Source organism: Gymnogyps californianus, chromosome 1 (assembly GCF_018139145.2).
Source record: "Gymnogyps californianus isolate 813 chromosome 1, ASM1813914v2, whole genome shotgun sequence".
Lineage (NCBI taxonomy): Eukaryota > Metazoa > Chordata > Aves > Accipitriformes > Cathartidae > Gymnogyps > Gymnogyps californianus.
The window spans coordinates 194,056,872-194,075,668 of record NC_059471.1 but is presented as its reverse complement, the minus strand read 5'-3'; the positions used below and the strand labels follow the sequence as shown (position 1 = coordinate 194,075,668).

At 39.2% G+C, this 18,797-nt stretch overlaps 1 protein-coding gene across 1 annotated transcript in view; it reads right to left on the bottom strand.

Annotated features, from left to right (window-relative positions):
- Positions 1-1,787: 1,787 nt before the first annotated feature.
- WNT16 (Wnt family member 16) overlaps positions 1,788-18,797 on the bottom strand; it is an 873,674-nt gene continuing 856,664 nt past the window's right edge. Inside the window, exon 5 of the transcript XR_007766149.1 lies at positions 1,788-1,798. The gene's annotated coding sequence lies outside the window, so the exon portion shown is untranslated. The remainder of the gene's footprint in view (positions 1,799-18,797) is intronic.

Genomic DNA, 18,797 nt, shown 5'->3' with positions numbered 1-18,797 from the left:
TTTTATCTTTTTTTGTCCTCTTCTGGACACTTTGCAGTATAGTCACATCTCTCCTGAACATAGGGGCGAGGATCTCTGTGCATCCAATAATATAGGCAGATAGACCTGATAAATCTATATAAGGCCCCATGAGTTCTGAGTGCAATGCAATAATTATTTTGAAGCTCACACCTCTGTTCATACATCCCAAAATGAGGATTATGCATTTTCTTTAATTCATTTTGAAGAAGCATCTCGCTCTGTTTGTGATCCACTATAGACCTTGGACTTTTTCTGTCCTACTGCTGTCCAGTTAAGAAGTCCTTAACTTCATGAAGTTAACTTCATGAAGCCTTTCATGAAGAACCTTCATGAAGTCTTTAACCTCATGAGGTTCAACAAGGCCAAGTGCAAGGTCCTGCACATGGGTTGGGGCAATCCCCAATATCAATACAGACTAGGGGATGAGTGGAATGAGAGCAGCCCGGAGAAGGACTTGGGGATATTGGTGGATGAAAAATTGGACATGAGCCAGCAATGTGCACTTGCAGCCCAGAAAGCCAACTATATCCTGGGCTACATAAAAAGAAGCATGGCCAGCAGGTCGAGGGAGGTGATTCTGCCGCTCTACTCTGTTCTCGTGAGACCCCACCTGAAGTACTGTGTCCAGCTCTGGAGTCCTCAGCACAGGAAAGACATGGACCTGTTGGAGTGGGTCCAGAGGAGGGCAACAAAAATGATCAGAGGGCTGGAATGCCTCTCCCATGAGAAAAGGCTGAGAGAGTTGGGGTTGTTCAGCCTGGAGAAGAGAAGGCTCCAAGGAGACCTTATTGTGGCCTTTCAATACTTAAAGGGAGCTTACAGAGAAAGACTTTTTACTAAGGCCTGTAGTGACAGGACAAGGGGCAATGGTTTTAACCTGAAAGAAGGTAGATTTAAATAGGACATAGGGAAGAAATTTTTTACGATGAGGTTGGTGAGACACTGGAACAGGTTGCCCAGAGAAGTTGTGGATGCCTGTGCTGGTTTTGGCTGGGATAGAGTTAATTTTCTTCATAGTAGCTAGTATGGGGCTATGTTTTGGATTTGTGATGAAAACAGTGTTGATAATACAGAGATGTTTTAGTTATTGCTGAGCAGTGCTTACACAGAGTCAAGGCCTCTTCCACTTCTCACACAATCCCACCAGCGAGTAGGCTGGGGGTGCACAAGAAGTTGGGAGGGGACACAGCCGGGACAGCTGACCCCAACTGACCAAAGGGATATTCCATACCATATGACATCATGCTCAGCATATAAAGCTGGGGGAAGAAGGAAGGCGGGGACATTTGGAGTGATGGCGCTTGTCTTCCCAAGTAACCATTAGGTGTGCTGGAGCCCTGCTTTCCTGGGGATGGCTGAACACCTGCCTGCCGATGGGAAGTAGTGAATGAATTCCTTGTTTTGCTTTGCTTGCACGTGCAGCTTTTGCTTTACCTATTAAACTGTCTTTATCTCAGCCCACAAGTTTTCTCACTTTTACTCTTCCAATTCTCTCCCCTATTCCACGGAGGGGGAGTGAGCGAGCGGCTGGGTGGTGCTTAGTTGCTGGCTGGGGTTAAACCACGACACTGCCCCATCCCTGGAAGTGTTCAAGGTCAGGTTGGACAGGGCTTTGAGCAACCTTACCTACTGAAAGATGTCCCTGCCCATGGCAGGGGTGTTGGACTAGATGATCTTTGAAGGTCCCTTCCAACTCAGACCATTCTATGATTCTAAGTCCCCATTTCTTATTTGTACAATTGGTATGGCCTTGCTAAATACAGCTGTCTGCACTTATCTTAACTAATTTTTTTTTTTTTATTTCAGAGCATTTACCCAATTTAGCAATACAGTTTTGGATTCTAAACCTGTCTCCAAAGAGCTCACAACCCATAAAACATTTCTGTTATCTGCAGATTTATTATATCATTCCCTTACACGTGATCTAAATCACAGATCAGACTAACGCTACTGGAACCCTGGAACCACAATGTTCTCCAAGGTAATCTGTTGGATATATGCCTCCATTTTTTTGGCAAGTGACCCCTATTTTTTGAGTGCAGATTTTGAACACAAATGTATGCCCACACTATATACTGTTCTTGTAGGTTGTATCACCCTAAGTTACTTAGGAGAATGTAATGGAACAAAAGCCTTTCTAAAAAGAAGATACATTACTTTTATTGCTTCTTCATTTACTAGACCAGTCAAAGTCACTGGGTAGTCAGAGAAGGAATTGCTTTCTTTGACATGACTTTCCCTTGACAAATTAGTGCTGACTGTTTCTTATCTTATTTAAAATTGATTATTTAATTACTTGTTTCAGGAGCTTTCTGGCTATCAGAGTGAGTTTGATCATTTAGTTGATCTTTCTTTACTCATGGCACACCTCACCATCTGCCATGAGGTCTCACAAACAAGTGCTAATTATTCAGAAATTGTTTCATGTAAATTTCTTAAGTACTCAAGAGGTTCTTAAGTACTCAAGTACTTAAGTACTTGATCAGTTATCCCTCGTCTAAGTACATCATACCTATCCATTCTTTTACCTGTTCTTTTCCTATTCTGGCTTGCTTCCTATACCCTTAATAATTTCCATGTCTTGAGCTTCTGATCACAACTGACCTTTTGTACGCAAATTAAAACAGAAGTAAAAGGACTGAAGATTTTGTCTTCCTGGTGACAACATGAATTGCTCCTCTTCCCCTGTAAGTTATGGCCTACACTTTATATTCCTTCTAATTAATTTGTTAAAATGATTTTTTGTTTTATCTTTTATGTCCTTTGCTACTTGTGATGCATTTTGAATATTGGCTGGGGAGGATTCTGAAAAGGCAAGAACCAATAAGTAGCTACCAGTAAGCAGTCCTAGTTCATGGCTTCTGCTCAGCTTGGTGTCTTTGTGCATGTCAGGCAGCAGAAGTGTGGCATTATTGGATATCTAGACTTCAGGACCCTGTCATTGCAAAAGCCATGGGAACCCAGATGCTGTACTCAAAGGTCCCCTTTATGAGTCTGTTCCCTAAAGGTACACAAAAGTGGAATGGATGTGATTTGTCACTGATTTTTTAAGGGAGACAGGAGGTACTTACATTCAATTTATCTATGAAAAAAGAAATTACTTTCTGAAGTTTAATTAGAAGTTCCATATTTTACATTAAGTTCTATGGTTTTGTTTTTACTTCACATATGGCAACCATGTGATTTAAGCTATGGCTTTTCTTTACCTGATTTCTTTCTCATTGGGCCACCCGTGCTAAAGGAATTTTGCTAAAATGAAAACAGAAGAAACATTCTCTGTGTGAAGAGACACAAAAATAGGCTTTTTGTCACTTCATGTTTTTCTGCTTCAGGATGCACATCATTGTTGAACTAATTATTCAGGAGCATGTTGGAATTTCTTTTAACAGCTGAGCAGAAACTTAAAGGTATCTACCTAGGATGTAACGGAGTGGCAATTTTGTCTATTTTATTTCTGAGAAGTGTCCATATTTATCCATGCTTTGCTGGCTTCACAGAACCTTGATGAAGTGCCTCCAAGAAGCAAGCAATGGCATCTAAATTATTTAAGAAAACATTCACAGCACTATAATGACTACTAGCCCATCTCAAGAATAAAGGTCAGTAAATCTATTAGGGTCCTTGAGCTTTGCCTTGCTGATATTTCCAATTCCTGTAGCTCATTTCCCTTTCATTTTTAAGAAAGGTAATATAATTTGACCTTGAATTTATTAATGGCCTATGCCACTAATTGGACTGCAGGTAGCAGTTAGAAAAACACAAGGAAGATGAAACTAAATAATCATCCACACACTTTTTTTAGTTTCAGTTTTAATTGGCATTGCCTCAGCTAATCACAGTTAAGTGAAGTGAATATACAACATTACATACTCAGCTATAAATATATTTGCATCAGAAGCTGTTTAATGGATCTGTGACCAAATAATAAATTATATTCATGTAGCAACATGGTACTCACCACTCAACTCTCACTGGAAAAGAGTTCATGTACAGAAGTTCAGCGTAGTGGCTAAGAGAGGACCCTGAGGTAGGACACACGGACTTCTCTTCACTGATTTGCTATCGCCTGATGCTAACCAGTAGCTCAACCTTCCTGTGCCTTTTTTTTTTTTCTGGCTGTACCATCACTATCGAAGATGATGGAAAAAACCCTCTCTCTCACTTTCTTCTAGGAGATTGCTGATATTCAAAAGTCGTTCAATATTACTCAAGTAATATTTTAATTATATTAATATTTTCATTGGAACAAGGACAAAAGCCAGAGAAAATGGAGATTTATGAAGGTTATAAGAAGGTGAATGGTGTGTTGCAACTTTCACTGTATTCTTTTGTTAATTCTATACATAAAATAAAAATTCTCCCCTGTCGGGATAATACAATTCAGTACATCACACTGGAAAAAATGCAGAGCCAGGTATTATTAAGAAGGATGGCATGGTTCAAACAGATGGAAAAATTAGGAGAAAATGATGCAGCACTGTCCAGCTGTAGCTCAAAATGTTACGGCTTCATTCCACATAAGCAGACCACCACTATTAATCACTCACACCTGTGTAACGCATCAGCAACAAATACTAATGGTCAGTGCAGGACTTGTCTGCCTTAGCCAAATTGTTCAATCATTTAAATGAGCTTTAGACGACCTGATCATAAGACTGATTTATATGAAGTTACTTACTTACCCAATGCATATGTGCGCTGTGACATGAATGTGGCTATAAAGAAATGTAGTATACCACCTGCTGATAACTGAGTAGTGTATCGATTATCATTCTGCTCAAAAAAAAAAAAAAAAGGAAAGGAAGTGGTGCTTGCATTGTCTTAAAGTAACTCAGATGACACTTAATGTTGAGGATGATGTGGTAATACTCTATATTATCCAGGTCTACCAATAGCAAAGTCAACTAAGGTTAACTGTTCCCCAGACTGAGAACTACCCGTAGGTGAGACAGTCTCCTCTTGAGACAGTAGAGCCCAGTGGGACCAGGCATGATCCCTAGACCTCACATTTTGAAGCTAATACATAAAGAAAACCTCAAATCCTTTTTAGTAACTAAACCAAGGAATTTTGTAAGCTTCCCTAGTGACTGGCTGGCTTTCCTAGCTAGTTCAGTTTCCAGCTACTTTTCATAAAAACAATCCTCTCCTCTGTATTGTCACACTCCTTTTATCCTGAAAGAAATGTTCAAGCACATGAACAAAAGAGGAGGCAATTGTCTAGAGATCCCTCAGGAGACTGGATTAGGGTTTGGCCGATCTTGTTCAAATGCTCACAAAACAGTAGGAGTGCTTCATTGTACAAAAATGCCACATACGTAGTGAATAAATGCCAAATTTCCAACAGCCCTGATAACTGTTTGTTTGGTCATCATTGCTTTTCCTTTGATGTGACCCACAACGACCCCAGCTGGTATGAGGGCAAATTCCCCACACAGACAGGAGTGCTAGCATGTGGAGGTCAAAAGAGAGAGTTATGATTCCTTTAAGACACTGTCTTCTTGAAACATCCCTTGAAGACATAGTACCAAGAGAACTTGGCCATTTCAAAGTAACCATCTGAAAGGGTCTCACAGGTGGTCAACTAAGACAGAGTTTTGTGAATAAATACAGTTTATTCACAGAATGTAGCTTAAATTAATAGTCTCATTTTGTGACAAATCAGTGTCTTTGTACCATAGGAAGAATTATTCCTCTCCAAGAATTTAAGAATGTGCTATGTGGTCAGTCACTGAATGGACATACTATTAATGTAACTTACAGAACTTAAACCCAAAAGGTGACTTCTGATCAAAAGTCTTCTCTGCCCTTAAAGATTCTGGAGACAGGCGTTTACCCTTTAATACATGTAACACTAACAACCCTTATGATCCATGGGTTGAATGATGGTTGGAAAGGGCATGGCTTTTTCATTGTTCTGTGTTCACCTAAAGGAAGATATTCTAAATCACAAGTTTTGCTGGAAATAAATTCAAATGCTGTGGTAGGGTGCATTTTTGTTGTTATTCTTGTCATTTGGGTTGAAGCTGGATGAGAAAAGTATCCTTTTACTTCAAAAAAAGTAGAGGGAAGAAAAAGCAACTGCTGGCATTTATAGTAAGCAAATGACAGATGTGAAAATCTAATAACATGTTCATAACAAGGTGGAAGAACTAAACATATATTCACAGACGCAATATCCAGGAATCCTAATCTGACAGGCTATGGCTATATTTCAGCAACAGCAGCAAAGAAATACTGACATCACAGAAATGCACATTAGCGCTTTCTTTTTTTCCATTCTTTTTATCAAATACAGGTTCAGAAGTGAATTATTATTTATCTGGATGTTAGACTGCAGAGAGAGCAACAATTCTGGTAACTGTGTTCAGCACTGAAAAAAATGGGGAACAAAAAGAATAAGCTAGGTGTATCTTCAATACATATTGGTAAAATAATATGTTTGAATCAACTACATATAGGTGTCTTTAAGAAGCAGCAGGATGATATTTGTTGGAGGGCTTGTCAAACTGCCTATTACTGGTTTGTTCCAATATGCTGCTGGGTATCCTGGCTTGAAACCAGGGCATCATGTCCTTAAAATTAGCAATATGTAAGTACTTTACTGGACAGCGGCCAATGATACCAGGCAAGATAAAGTCCATTGAGCTTTTAATGCTGCAGTTGTATAGCTAAAATTTACAGATAACATAAATTGGATATACCCAAGGGTATCTTAATTTGTTTGTCATATTTGGGAACCTACCCAAGTGTTTTCCTTTCTATTTATGATGGATAGATTTACTCTGAAGACCATGATATTTGTTCCTTTAAATTCCACCTGTCCTGTAGGGGATCCAGCTGCCTGACAGGATGAATGCTTTAAAAAAAACAAGCCTAAGTACCTGTAAAAAGACATATTCTCTTTCAGTAGCAGTGATGACATTTTTAAGCTCCAAGACCATCTCAGTTGTTTTTGCTTTCCTCACAGTCACAGAGACAGCAGCTACATAAGTAAGGGGGAAAATGAGTTAATATTTTTTCAAAACTTATCTAAAAACTGTAAAATGATGGCCAGAGGCAATTATTTTCCTGTTTTCCCATTTCTTTGACTCCCTGTCTCTCATCTGTGTTTTGATTTTGTTTCTGTTCTTGGCCAGCCTCTGGGCTGCTTACACACTTTGTACAAACAATACACTAAAAAAAACCCAAACCCAAACCTGAATTAATATTTAAATATTTAATGACCTGGGTCCAGAGGCAGATATGAGTTGCTGCTATATACCCCCAAAATAGTATGTTTCATGGTAGGGAGTTTGGGAAAGCAACTTGAAATAAGCAAGGGAGTTCATGTAAAATCATGGAATATCCTTGAAAAGGATATTCTAGCAGAGTCAAACTGGAGATGAGGGTGACACCAGATTTGGAAGAGAAACAAATAGTTCTTGCACACTCACTTTAAATTTTATAAATTTAAAAGTCTAGATTGCTTTTCCATTAGAAAAGTCCAAAAGGCCACTAATGTTTGCCACGGAGTATTTTCCTTACAGTTTCATTAATATTGTGGATATGCCTTAAAGAAAAAAACAGTATACACAGACTATTGGAAAGTCTTCTCCAAGCCCTGCTGGATGTCCACCAGCAGTGGTGCAGTTAATGGGGTGCTCTTCCTGCTCCCAGGCTCCCGCAGACTGCTAACATCGCCTCAGAGAGAGTGCTCGGCTTTTGTTTCATGCAGTTCCTGTCCTCCAAATTTTGTTGTCTTTCTCATCCACCTCTCCCCATTCCTGGTATCACAAGACCTGGGCTCTTTTCCCTTTCCGAGCTTTTCTCCTCTATGCACACACTGTGTGCAGAGCAGGGGGGAGCACTTGGGAGCTGAGAGGGGACAGGACCTCTTCTCTGCCCCCATCGTGGCCTGAGAAGGCCTGGGGTTCTTCCTGCAGCCCTCGGCGGGAGGAAGCATTGTCCGTGAGCTGCTATCAATTAAATGTAGTAAATGAACATGTATGTGAGCACAGGTTTAGACAATCACAGTGTAACCATGCTCTGATGCCTACATAGGCCTACCGGAGCTTTCTATCACAAATAAATTAAACAAGAACAGCTCATCCATATAAAAATATTATCTCTGCCATGCAGTCAGGAACCATGCTGTCTGCAATACAGTGATCAGTTGAATCGGTTCTTCCATTACAAATTAAAACTGCCTGAAGGCAGCTTTATTTCATCTAAAAAACTTTTTCATGTCTTCATATAAAATGATAGAGACTATAGGCATGCTATTGGTTTTAACTGAGTTTATTAAAAGCAGTTTTGTAGCATCATTTGGACATTGGCCCCTTCTTTACATGTATAAGATAAATAATTCACCTTTAAAGCCACGGTTGCTGTTCAAAGGAAATTAAAATCTGAGGTTCACCAAGCAAAAGTAGGGGCTAAAGTAGGAGCTGAGATATTTAAAAGTCTGGTATTGAAATGGCGTGATGTTTTTCTCTGCATGAAATTCTTCTCACTACATTTTAGCCATCTACAGTATAGGTGTTTCAATTAATTCACTTGCCTGGAGTCCCTTTCCAGTTGAGAGGGAGAGAGAGATCCCCCCCAGAAGAAGATTCATTTGACTTCTTAGCAACTATCTTAGAGAGCACAGCTTCAGCCCTCTGAAATGGCTTCTTCCAGAGGCAAGGGAGAGAGGCTGGCAAGAGGATGCTTTGGCTAAGATGTTTAACAGTAAAATGGCTAAAAGTTTAGCCTGCTTCAAAATAGTGCCTCAAGCTATTTATCACAAAGAGCCAAGAAACATCAGCTGGTTAAACCTGTTGGCACATGTCATCAACCCAAAGTTCCCCACAGGTGCCAGCAGGTTGCAGAGGATGGCTGGGTTGTGCAGACCCTGACCCGTCAATACCAACAGGCATGACTGTGGTCTGGGAGCAAAACTTAGTAGCCCTAGAGCTACTGGTTATTGCCTTCTCCATTTTTTGGCTACAAATACTCTCTGGGAATGCCGCAGTGATACAGAGCTTATTACTGGGTCTTTATTCGTCCCTTTCTGCAATACCTTTAGGGCATTTTGTAGCTTAAGACAGGTAGGAGAAGCAACTGACAGTCAGTAAACTATGGCAATTTTCAGGGAGCCTATGGCTCCTGAAGTGATCATTGTCAGTTGGTTTAAATTACAGAAATCTTCAGGCTGTTCTATCAGTGTCTGGATTTCTCAGGGTTATGAGGAAAAAAAGCAAGGATATTTTCTCCTCTGCTCAGTAAAAGAAAAAGAAAATTTCTCCCTGTAGCTTAGCTTAAGACAAAAAGAAGAAAAAAATCACCTTTCTCATCAATTTTGTTCATATGAGCAAGACATCAAAATCTTAAGTAATGACATTAGAATCTTTTTGATATGGTCTCCAGAGCTGCGGAGAAACAGAAGAGAGATGTGTACAGCCTCACACAACTCACACTGTGGTCCCAGCTTGCTCCAAACACTATCTCATCAATCCCGATTCATAAAGGCAGTTCAACAGAAGGAGGAAGAAAGTCATTACTGGTTGTTCAGTGTTTCATCCCAAGTTACATTCTCTCAGAAATAATTTTTTGACCCATAATGAGCCCATTAAATGGCACTTATAAAAAAACAAAAAAAAAGTTTGAAAGATTTTTTGATTCTGTCATCTAACTTCATTGTACTGCTCTAACATTCACCCAGCAATTTATTTAACCACAAGCATAAATTATGTACCTGCTAGCCGAAGAGCTCTTAATAAGTGAAAGTGACAGAAAGACAGAAAGACTGAGATTAGCTGACCAGTTCTTTTCTCCACAGAACCCATAGCTCTAATTTTAAGTCATATCATATTAATTTGCTTTTCCTTCACAAATTATTTTTAGTTCCAGCCCTTTCAGATTGATGTGTATAGATATAAAACAAGGCAGGTGCGTGAGCTCCCTCCTTTTTATTCCTCAGAATTACATTTGAATATTTACCAGTGGAGAAAGTAAGAGCCAACAACGAGATTTCAATGGAGGATTTCACAGTACCGCTTTGGAAAGATATTTATATGATTAATAATGGCTGTTGAAAGTACAGGATATGAATCAGCCTTTATGTCCTGATGATTGGCTCTGTGAGAAGAAGAAAAAATCATCATAGCAGGGGAAAAAAATGTGTTTATGAAAAATTAGTGGAAGTGATTTAAAGCAATCTACTTGCAGACTTACTTAGCTAGGTCATCACTACAGCTATGGTCTAAGGAAAGAAAGATTTCTGGCCTGGCTTCAGTTTAAAAATATGAATTGACTCCTGAGCAGGTCATTTCTGCTTCTTATGCACTGGGCAGTTTAACTGCTCGGTGAAAGGCATAATTGCTGTGAATGCAATGTCACTAGCATAAAAAGAAAGACAAAACCTTATTGCACAGATCTGAAAACTGGTACAAATGCAGACCTACCTGAAAAAAAAAAGATGCTGTCTTTGAATTATCTTGGATCAATAATGAATCTCTGACTATACACTGCAAAATAGGTATTCCTGTGCATTCTGTGATACAGCAATTTGTGCTTGCTTTTCCTTTGGTAATAGGTCTCATCTAGAGAAAAGTAGGGATGAACATATTCAATTAGCTTCCTGAAATACAGTGCCATTGTTTCTTTCTCCTACCTTTTTATCCATGGACATTTTGCCAGTCATTTTTAGTTACTGCCTCCTGTGGGCTTGTGTAGCAGACATGCTGACTCCTTAATTAAAATTGCATGCCAGGAAGTAAGTAACTGCCAGCTGAATACTTGCCTCCTACTGTTGCATTCTGTCAGCTCAGGGATGGTTTTCTTTCTCCTCCTCCCTTATTATTTTTTTTTTAAGGAAATGTCAGTTGCTGTTACTGAAAGTAAATTTGGGAAACTCTGGAAAATGCACTTAATCTGGTGATTAAATCTAGAAAATGTCATTATTTTTGTGTAGAAGAAAAACAAGAGCACATTAAAAGTATGAAGTCAGTTTTTCGGGTCTGAATAACCCAAAGACCATGCAAATGAATACTGAGATAAAAACATTGATGGACAAACCAGGGTCACTTATACTGCAGGTTGGTACCCATCTGGGAACATATCTGTGGAACACTCCTGGAATTAAGCAAGAACCTCCCGTGTACTTGTCTCACCCCCTAGATATTTCTCTGTTTTCCTGGAGGTAAAGTCCTGCTCAGGGAGGAATAAGAAGTGTGGATGCCTGCCTGAAGCTTCCCAGGCTTCGAGAAGAGATGCAGGGCAGCAGTTTGTCTTCCAGAACACACAGGTGAGGCGTACGCATCTCTGCAAAGCAAGCAGGCTTGCACGCTAGCAGCGCCTCTGCGGGCTGTTGCCGAAAGGGCTGTGGCTGGGAGGCAGCAGGAGGCTGGCTGCCCCACGCTAGCACCCTTCTGGAGGCTGCTGCTTCTCTGTGCCTGTGCACTGAGCTTCATCTAGGATTTTTCCCTTTGAGAAACAATCACACTATCTTTGCTCTGAACCAAGGTGGAGTGGAGAGTTAAAAGCCATTTCTAGAGGGGGAAGGTTGAAGGCAGAATCATTAGGGCCCGAATTAGGCTCTTGAATGCCTCAGGTAGAGGCCAAGACATCCACTCTTCTCTGCCTACACCAACATTTGTTGATTTTCACTATTGCTTCCCATGATGTCAGGCTCAGGCAGTTGCCCCTTTTGTTTATAAAAGATTGAGTAACAACAGAAACCTTCTCCCAAAGAGAGGGAAATAAAAGGAGTTTGGCAAAAGTTCCTCCTGTCCTTCTAGTTCTACCTTTTTTATATTCCTCATCCTGTGAATATAAACTCACATACCATTCCAATGTTTTCCAAATATCTACAGGGATTTGAAACAGGCTGGTTTGTTTGCCCTGATAAGTGGAATCCACCTCTATGTTGGCTGCCTGAGAATCTGAAATTTCATCTTCAACCTAATTAGAACGATACATTCCAGCACAGACCAAGACTCAGGGCATATACCACAGCACTCAAGCAATCGTGCTTCTTGGCTTCCGGTATTTCTTCAGGCTCACCTCGTTGCTATGAGCAGAAATAGATGTGTTAGAAGCACAGCAAAAATTCCAAAATAAGCATCTGTTTCCCTACATCAGTACATTTGCAATGCCTTGTACTGTACTGCATTCACAATGATTGCTGAACACCATTGATGTTAAAAAGTACAAACAATGAGAACTGCCGACTTCCAGGTAACTTCTGCTCTACCAGCTCCCAAAAATGGAGCTCCTGGGCAGCCGGAGGCCTTGGCAGTTTGCAGTTCACATGCGTGCTGTGCTCCACAGCTTCCAGGGAGAAACAAGAGCTTAGCAGCTGTGATAGCTGGCTACTTTAGCATTTCATATCTTCAGGGTATGATTTTTTTTACAATTGCCTTTGTTTTTTCACTTACAGAGTAAAATTTTGACCCCAGGAAACACAATAGAAAAGTTCCCATTGATTTTAGCTAAGCTGGGATGTCAACTTAACATTGTAAAATGGAGAAGCAAAGCAAAGGTTTTAGGACAAGTAACATCTTTCATTACAGTAACTGATATGCTTGGAAAAAACAGGTAAGCCTTTGGGCGCACAAGCTTTGTAGTTCATATTGCACTAGGTTAAATATTCGTCAAGTTAAAATATACATGAACATAAGCTAAACACAGCAGGACTAATATTTTAACTAATCCCCAAATTAAACACACTTTTCAGAATTAATTTTGAAAATACCACTCATTTCAGGCTTCCATTTTTAGGTTGAAACTGATAAAGCACAAAGCTCCACCACAACCAAAACACTGAAAAAGAAAATAAATAAAACAAAGACTAAAAATACCCTTGTGATTTGCTCTAGGTTATTTTCTCTGCCTAAGCCATCACAGTGCAAATTGAAAACCAGCTAAGAATAGATCCTCATGTAGATGAGATAGCAATGGCTCTCCTGCTCTGGTTTGTATTTTAGTTCTGATTTTCCATGTTTATTGCAAGCAGGTAGGAGCAAAACCGTGAGTTCAGACGTCTGGCTGCATTCAAACTTTCTTGAGTTTGAATTCCAGTCAGGAGAAAAGGAGCAGAGAAAAACATGTATAAATACATGATAAAATTTGAAACAAAACTTTTAAAAACTAATCATGGTTGCTAAGTAACAAAAACATACTTAACCTTTGCTAATGATTAACAAATCTCAAAATTTGCATAAGCCAGGAAACAAGTAGCAAAGGAGTTTTGCAGACATTCTTTTGTTTTGGGAGTTTTCCAGGTTGCTTACAGTTTTTGCTCTTCTAAAATCTGTAAGGAGATAAGAGGAGGAAATTACCCAGATTACTGAACTAAAGAAGGCGTTGTTCCCCTGTGAAATACTAGCAAGTGATATTTGTGTTCTGAAGATTTTTTTTTCCCCTGAATGATACTCAACCTGAAATGAGATCTGAGCCTGAATATACCAAGCTAGCTTTAGGGTAGGGGCCTATTTTTGCAAGGTTTATGTCACCTACTCATCACTGCAAAGACAGTGTGCATAACCTTCACTTTGACTGTTAAGAGTCAATTGATGATAAGAGTTTTCACAGAATATATTCCCTTTATATTCCCAGAATATAAAGTCAGGTCTTTATCCTTTTTCTCTCAGCACAGGTATTGCTTAAACACTCTTATTTCTGCCCTTGAAAATGTCTTATTGCATCCGCTAAAGTTAAACCTAGTCTATCTCATCTACATATCTCTAACTTCGTTTATAAAGCCTTTATCACTATGTCTTGCTAAATTTCTTGCAAACTTCCCACAGAGTAGTATATAAGGGATCAAATTCATTTCTCTATAAGGGTCAAGTTGTTAGATAACCAAGGGTTGTACAATGAGGTACAAGCATCAGGCCATGAAAAATGCATTCCAGCTATCCATGAGACCACAGTTCTATCCATAGCTCTCAATGCCTTGAATGCATGTTACTTCCCAAGTATTTTTTGCCTATAAAAATCTCAGGAAATCAGAGACTTTATAAGACAATTTGTCTCTTTGCCTATCTAATGAAGCCTAGCTAGATTAGTTTAGATTTATCCTTTATTTACAGCTCCTCTAAGTCTGTTGTGTCTATCTGCCTATTTGAGAATGGGAGAAGTAACAACCTGCAGTTATGAAAGTCATGATTTTGTGTCTGACTGATTGTACGATCCTTGATCTCTGCGCACTTCTGTTGTGCAATTCCAGTTTTGCATCTAGTGAGATCTTTTATTGTTATTTTCTACTCTACTTTCCCTTTCTGCCTTTCATTAGCAGGCAGTACATCCTCACAGGGTACATTGACACCATGTAAAGAGTTGGTGTCCGTTACTATCACACAGCCTTTGTTTGGACTGTCAAAGACAGGGGAGTAGGAACAGAGCTTTCTTATTATCTCCAGCTCAGAACAGGATGTCACACAACTGTATACTGGAAAACAAGATAGCCTGTAAAACTGGTTGGGTATTTTGGGGATGATATGCTTTGTTCTCCAAAAAATAACAATTTATTGACATTGAAATATCGAAAATGAACAGTATTGACATTTTTTGATCCAATTTCTTTTATAAAAATAGAAATTCCAGTTTCCCAGTTTGAAATTGTATTTAGCTTCATAATTTAAGCTAACAAGAGAGATGGTAAAAATTAACTAACATCTGAAAACCATTCAGAGTCAATTGGAACAGTGTATTTTGGCTGACACAAACAAACTAACAAACACAAATATGATCATCATTGTGCCAAAAACTTTCAAGATGTCAACTGTTTATCCTGAGCTTGGAAAGGAAATTCTTTCGATATCACAAAAACACTCTTGGGATGAAAAAGCTTACTTCCTGGAAAAGTTGAAAGAAAAGTTTGGCAGTGCTTTTTTCTCAAAAATAAGCTAAAGGACAAGCAGATTAAGAACAGGAATGCCAGATAGATCACTATTACCTTTACAATGTAAGTCTTTATGAGTTCTAAATTTAAAAGCTTATACTCTAGTAGATGGCAATTTAAACCACCCATGGACTAAGATACTAAAGATGAATTCCCCCGCTGATCTTCAGAAGACCCTTTGAAGATCCAGATCTGGAGGATGTACTGTGTATCAGAGACCCAGATGTGAAAAGCAGCTTTCATAAATCTGTTCAGTAGGGGTAAAGTTTATTTCATTTATTTGTGACATCTCTAAGTTAGTCGCCTAAGCCTTAGCTGACGTTGTGCTCTGTTTCTAATTGAGGGATAAAAAGAGGCACCTCCTGTTGATGGTTTATCAGGCTGATACTAGAGATGTGGTTTAGAATAAGCTGAATTGCTCTGCTTGCACATTTGCCCATGTAGATGGTTAAGGCAGCCTAGGATATCTAGCTTAGACTTAGAGGTCTAAGGTTTGGGCACCTAAGTAAAGACAGCTGATTTCTCAGGCTTGTTTGTTTTATTTTGAGAACATATATGACCAAGATGATGTCTTTCTCAGATTGTCATCATGGTTCAAAATGTCTCTCCCTCATGTACATGCTTTACCCATGGTACTGGTTAAACACAGCTGTGTATACTACTTACTCATCTCTGGAGAAATGATTAGATCTTCATGTAGTTCTAGATATGATTAATCACAAATGCAAGAGTTTTATTAGAACTTCCAATGTACTAAAATGCTTCCAATGTAAGCAAACTGAAATTGCCCCAGGATTATGGATGCTATCATAATAGCTCTGAAGCTATTGCCTTGCTTCATAAAACTGCTCTTTTTAAAAGCATTAAACATCAAATTGATTTTAAATGCCAAGAACTGAAATCAAGAAGAGAGTTATAACCTAGATTCATTTTACATAAATATTTTTGGAGTTTTAGAATTTCAGAGCAAAAATGAACTAGCTAAATACACTCTCCTTACTAATATTTACAGTTAAGAGCTCTTATGAAGCAGGAGAAAAAATTGGCCACATTCTGATTGGATTAATAAGGTAGACAGAATTACCAAGACTGATGAAATTAGGTAACAGACTCTGCTACAAACAATAAAAACATTTTTAAGGCATTTTCCTTTTACTGTGAAAAGTTACATGAAACTAGCCAATGCACTGGAAAATGAAAGCACTGATAGGCTGGAGGAAGCCCGATGCATCAGTTGCTAAATACTCCAGACATAACGCTTTGTACATTTGCAAGCTATAAGGTGACACAACTGAAGAGAAATTTCAGGCAGCTAAAAATTCATGCAAAATAAGTCACCAGGCTGAAAGGCTTCCTGCAAAAAATCTTCTGTAGAAAATTATCAGTGTTATGGCTGAGATATCTAGCTTTGTGCTACCAAAATATTAATCCTGTAAACTTCTAAATAAAGCATGGCTTCTTGTAGCTGTTAATCTACAAGAAATGCATAGAAATGCTTACTGGTCTATACTTTTAAACAGAATAAAACCCCCTGTATTTAAAATATAGTTACTTATATTTCCAACAGATATATGCCAAGTAAACTGAGATGATAGGAGGCTAACGTGACACTGGAAATGTACCTGAGCTCCCCTGCACTCTTTCCCTGGCACGCTGAAAATTTTTGAGATTTTATGTCTTTTATACTAGAAGTCTTAAATTTGTTATAGAGCTGGAGAACTTTTTGTGGGCTTGCACTGGGTAAGGTGAGGGGAAAATGATGGGGGAAAGTCAGACTTGTTAGTCTAATTGGCCCCCTCCAGACCTACATTTCTGAGTATGAATTATATCTTGTTGCCCCCTTTCTGCCTGCCTCCTACACATATATTCTTACATACACACACACGTCTTATTGCTTAGCATTTCTAAACTTATAACAACTGCCTTAAACTAATTTACATTTTCAAGGGGCAGTTACTCTTAATACTGAAAGGGACTAGAGACTTAGTTTGTCAAACAAGCTCCTCCTTTCCCCTTGCAGCCTCTTCACAGGAGGGGGAATTCCCTGCTCCGGCACAATTCAAAGTCTAGTTCTGCAGCTATGCTCAGAATTTAAATGGTCTCATATGGCACTCTATAGGTGAAACTTATTCATGTTCTTGTGAACAGTTTATTTTTCAATATTCTGCTTGAAATTTTGCATCAGCTACCTATGTTCCTCATTAAAAGATGAATTTGTTTTCAAGAACCATTGCCAGAACTCCAGGCATTACACAAAAGCAAGGAAAGCTTCTTAGAAAGCAGTAGAAAAGGTTTATTATCCTGAGGAAATATGGCCTTTGAGCCAAAATCCTGGGTCAGAGTGGACCAAGTATCTGATGTACACTGGGAAATACATGGTCACAGACCTGACAAAGACAAGACGCTGAGTGATATTTTCATGCCTGACAGAAAATAAACAACACTTTATTTACAGAAGTTTAACTGTTTTATCACAAAAGACTTAATCAGCCTCCTACTTTGCTACATGCAGTACTCCAGAGCCAATTCTTTTTTCTGTATAAAGATTCACATGTGTGTCTGCACAAAGGAAAGCTCCCCCATGATCAGATGTCTCCTCTAAAATCTGATTTCATTGTCAAAGCATCATGGCTACTGGACAGCTCAAACAGAGGCCGAAGAGGGATAGGCAGGCTGATTTAATCATTTGCCTGTCAGAATAGAAAATGAGTTCTCTGTTCTATTGCCATTAGCATTTCAAAGAGAGTCTGACAGGCATATGTAGTTTTAAAAAATAATAATTCTGTTTCTTCCCAGATGCAGAATCCAGCTGTTTGAAACTAGCACCAAAAGAAAAGCAGAGTACATCGCATATAATCCAAATGGGCTGACACCCCTGATCTCCATTTAAAGGCTGGATATGACAAAAATGTCTGAAATTCTATTTGATTTTTGAGCTATTAATTATTTCAGCAACAGTAACGATTCCAGAGAATCTGACAAAGCAGTAACAAAACCACAGAGGTTAAGACACAAAAAAACCCACCCCTGCAGGACAGTGTTTAAAATGGCCATAAGGCATAATCCAGTACTTTTAAGATCGAATGATCCAAAGTGACGTGCTACTGAATCTAAAATTCACCAGGTGCTTCTATTTTGGCTCTGAAAGTTCTCTTGCCTTTGGCACCTGACCTTAATCTCATGGAGACACCCTCACCGCTGACAGCACCAAGTCCTACAAAAGGCACAGCCGTTATCTCTCAGACTCACAGCAAATGGAGAGGTGGCAGTGATTTGTACAGTTGGATCCTGCCAAGCACTTCCATCCAGGAAAGCAAGATCAGGGTTTAATTCCCTCCCTAATTTGATGGCATTCAAAGCCATATCCCTCACAAGAATGCTGCAACCATCAGGCTACAAAATACTACCAAGTGAATGGAAGCATCCTATGAGCGACCCAATTCATGCTTTTGCTAAGGAGAAACAGGAATTCAGATACTGCCTGTGCTTGTTCCTCTGTTGATTAGCTCCAAGCAGCTCTCCTGCAAAGGGAGTTTCTGTAGACCATTCTAAGAGAGCCAGATGCCTCAAGTCATTCATCACCGAATCATCTTTATAAGGGAGCTTAACTCTTTTGCCTGACTACATTACAAGGAATGTAGTGGCCCTAGTTTGACCCTCCAAGTTATCCTAACGGGGTTAGTGCCTAATTTTATAGTCTTGCAATATTTGATTTGTCAGGGTTTAAATGGCTTCTTTTCATCTCAGCCTTACTCCACAAGGCCCTCAAGAGATTCCTGTAGAGTGGAGATAAAAATGTATTCCCTGTGGCTATATGGCAGTTTAGATTTTTTTTTTCTGTAAATATGTCCTTTGGCTTTATGAATGCCTCCACAGGACGGAATTTTGTATGAATTACTCTGCATCAAAA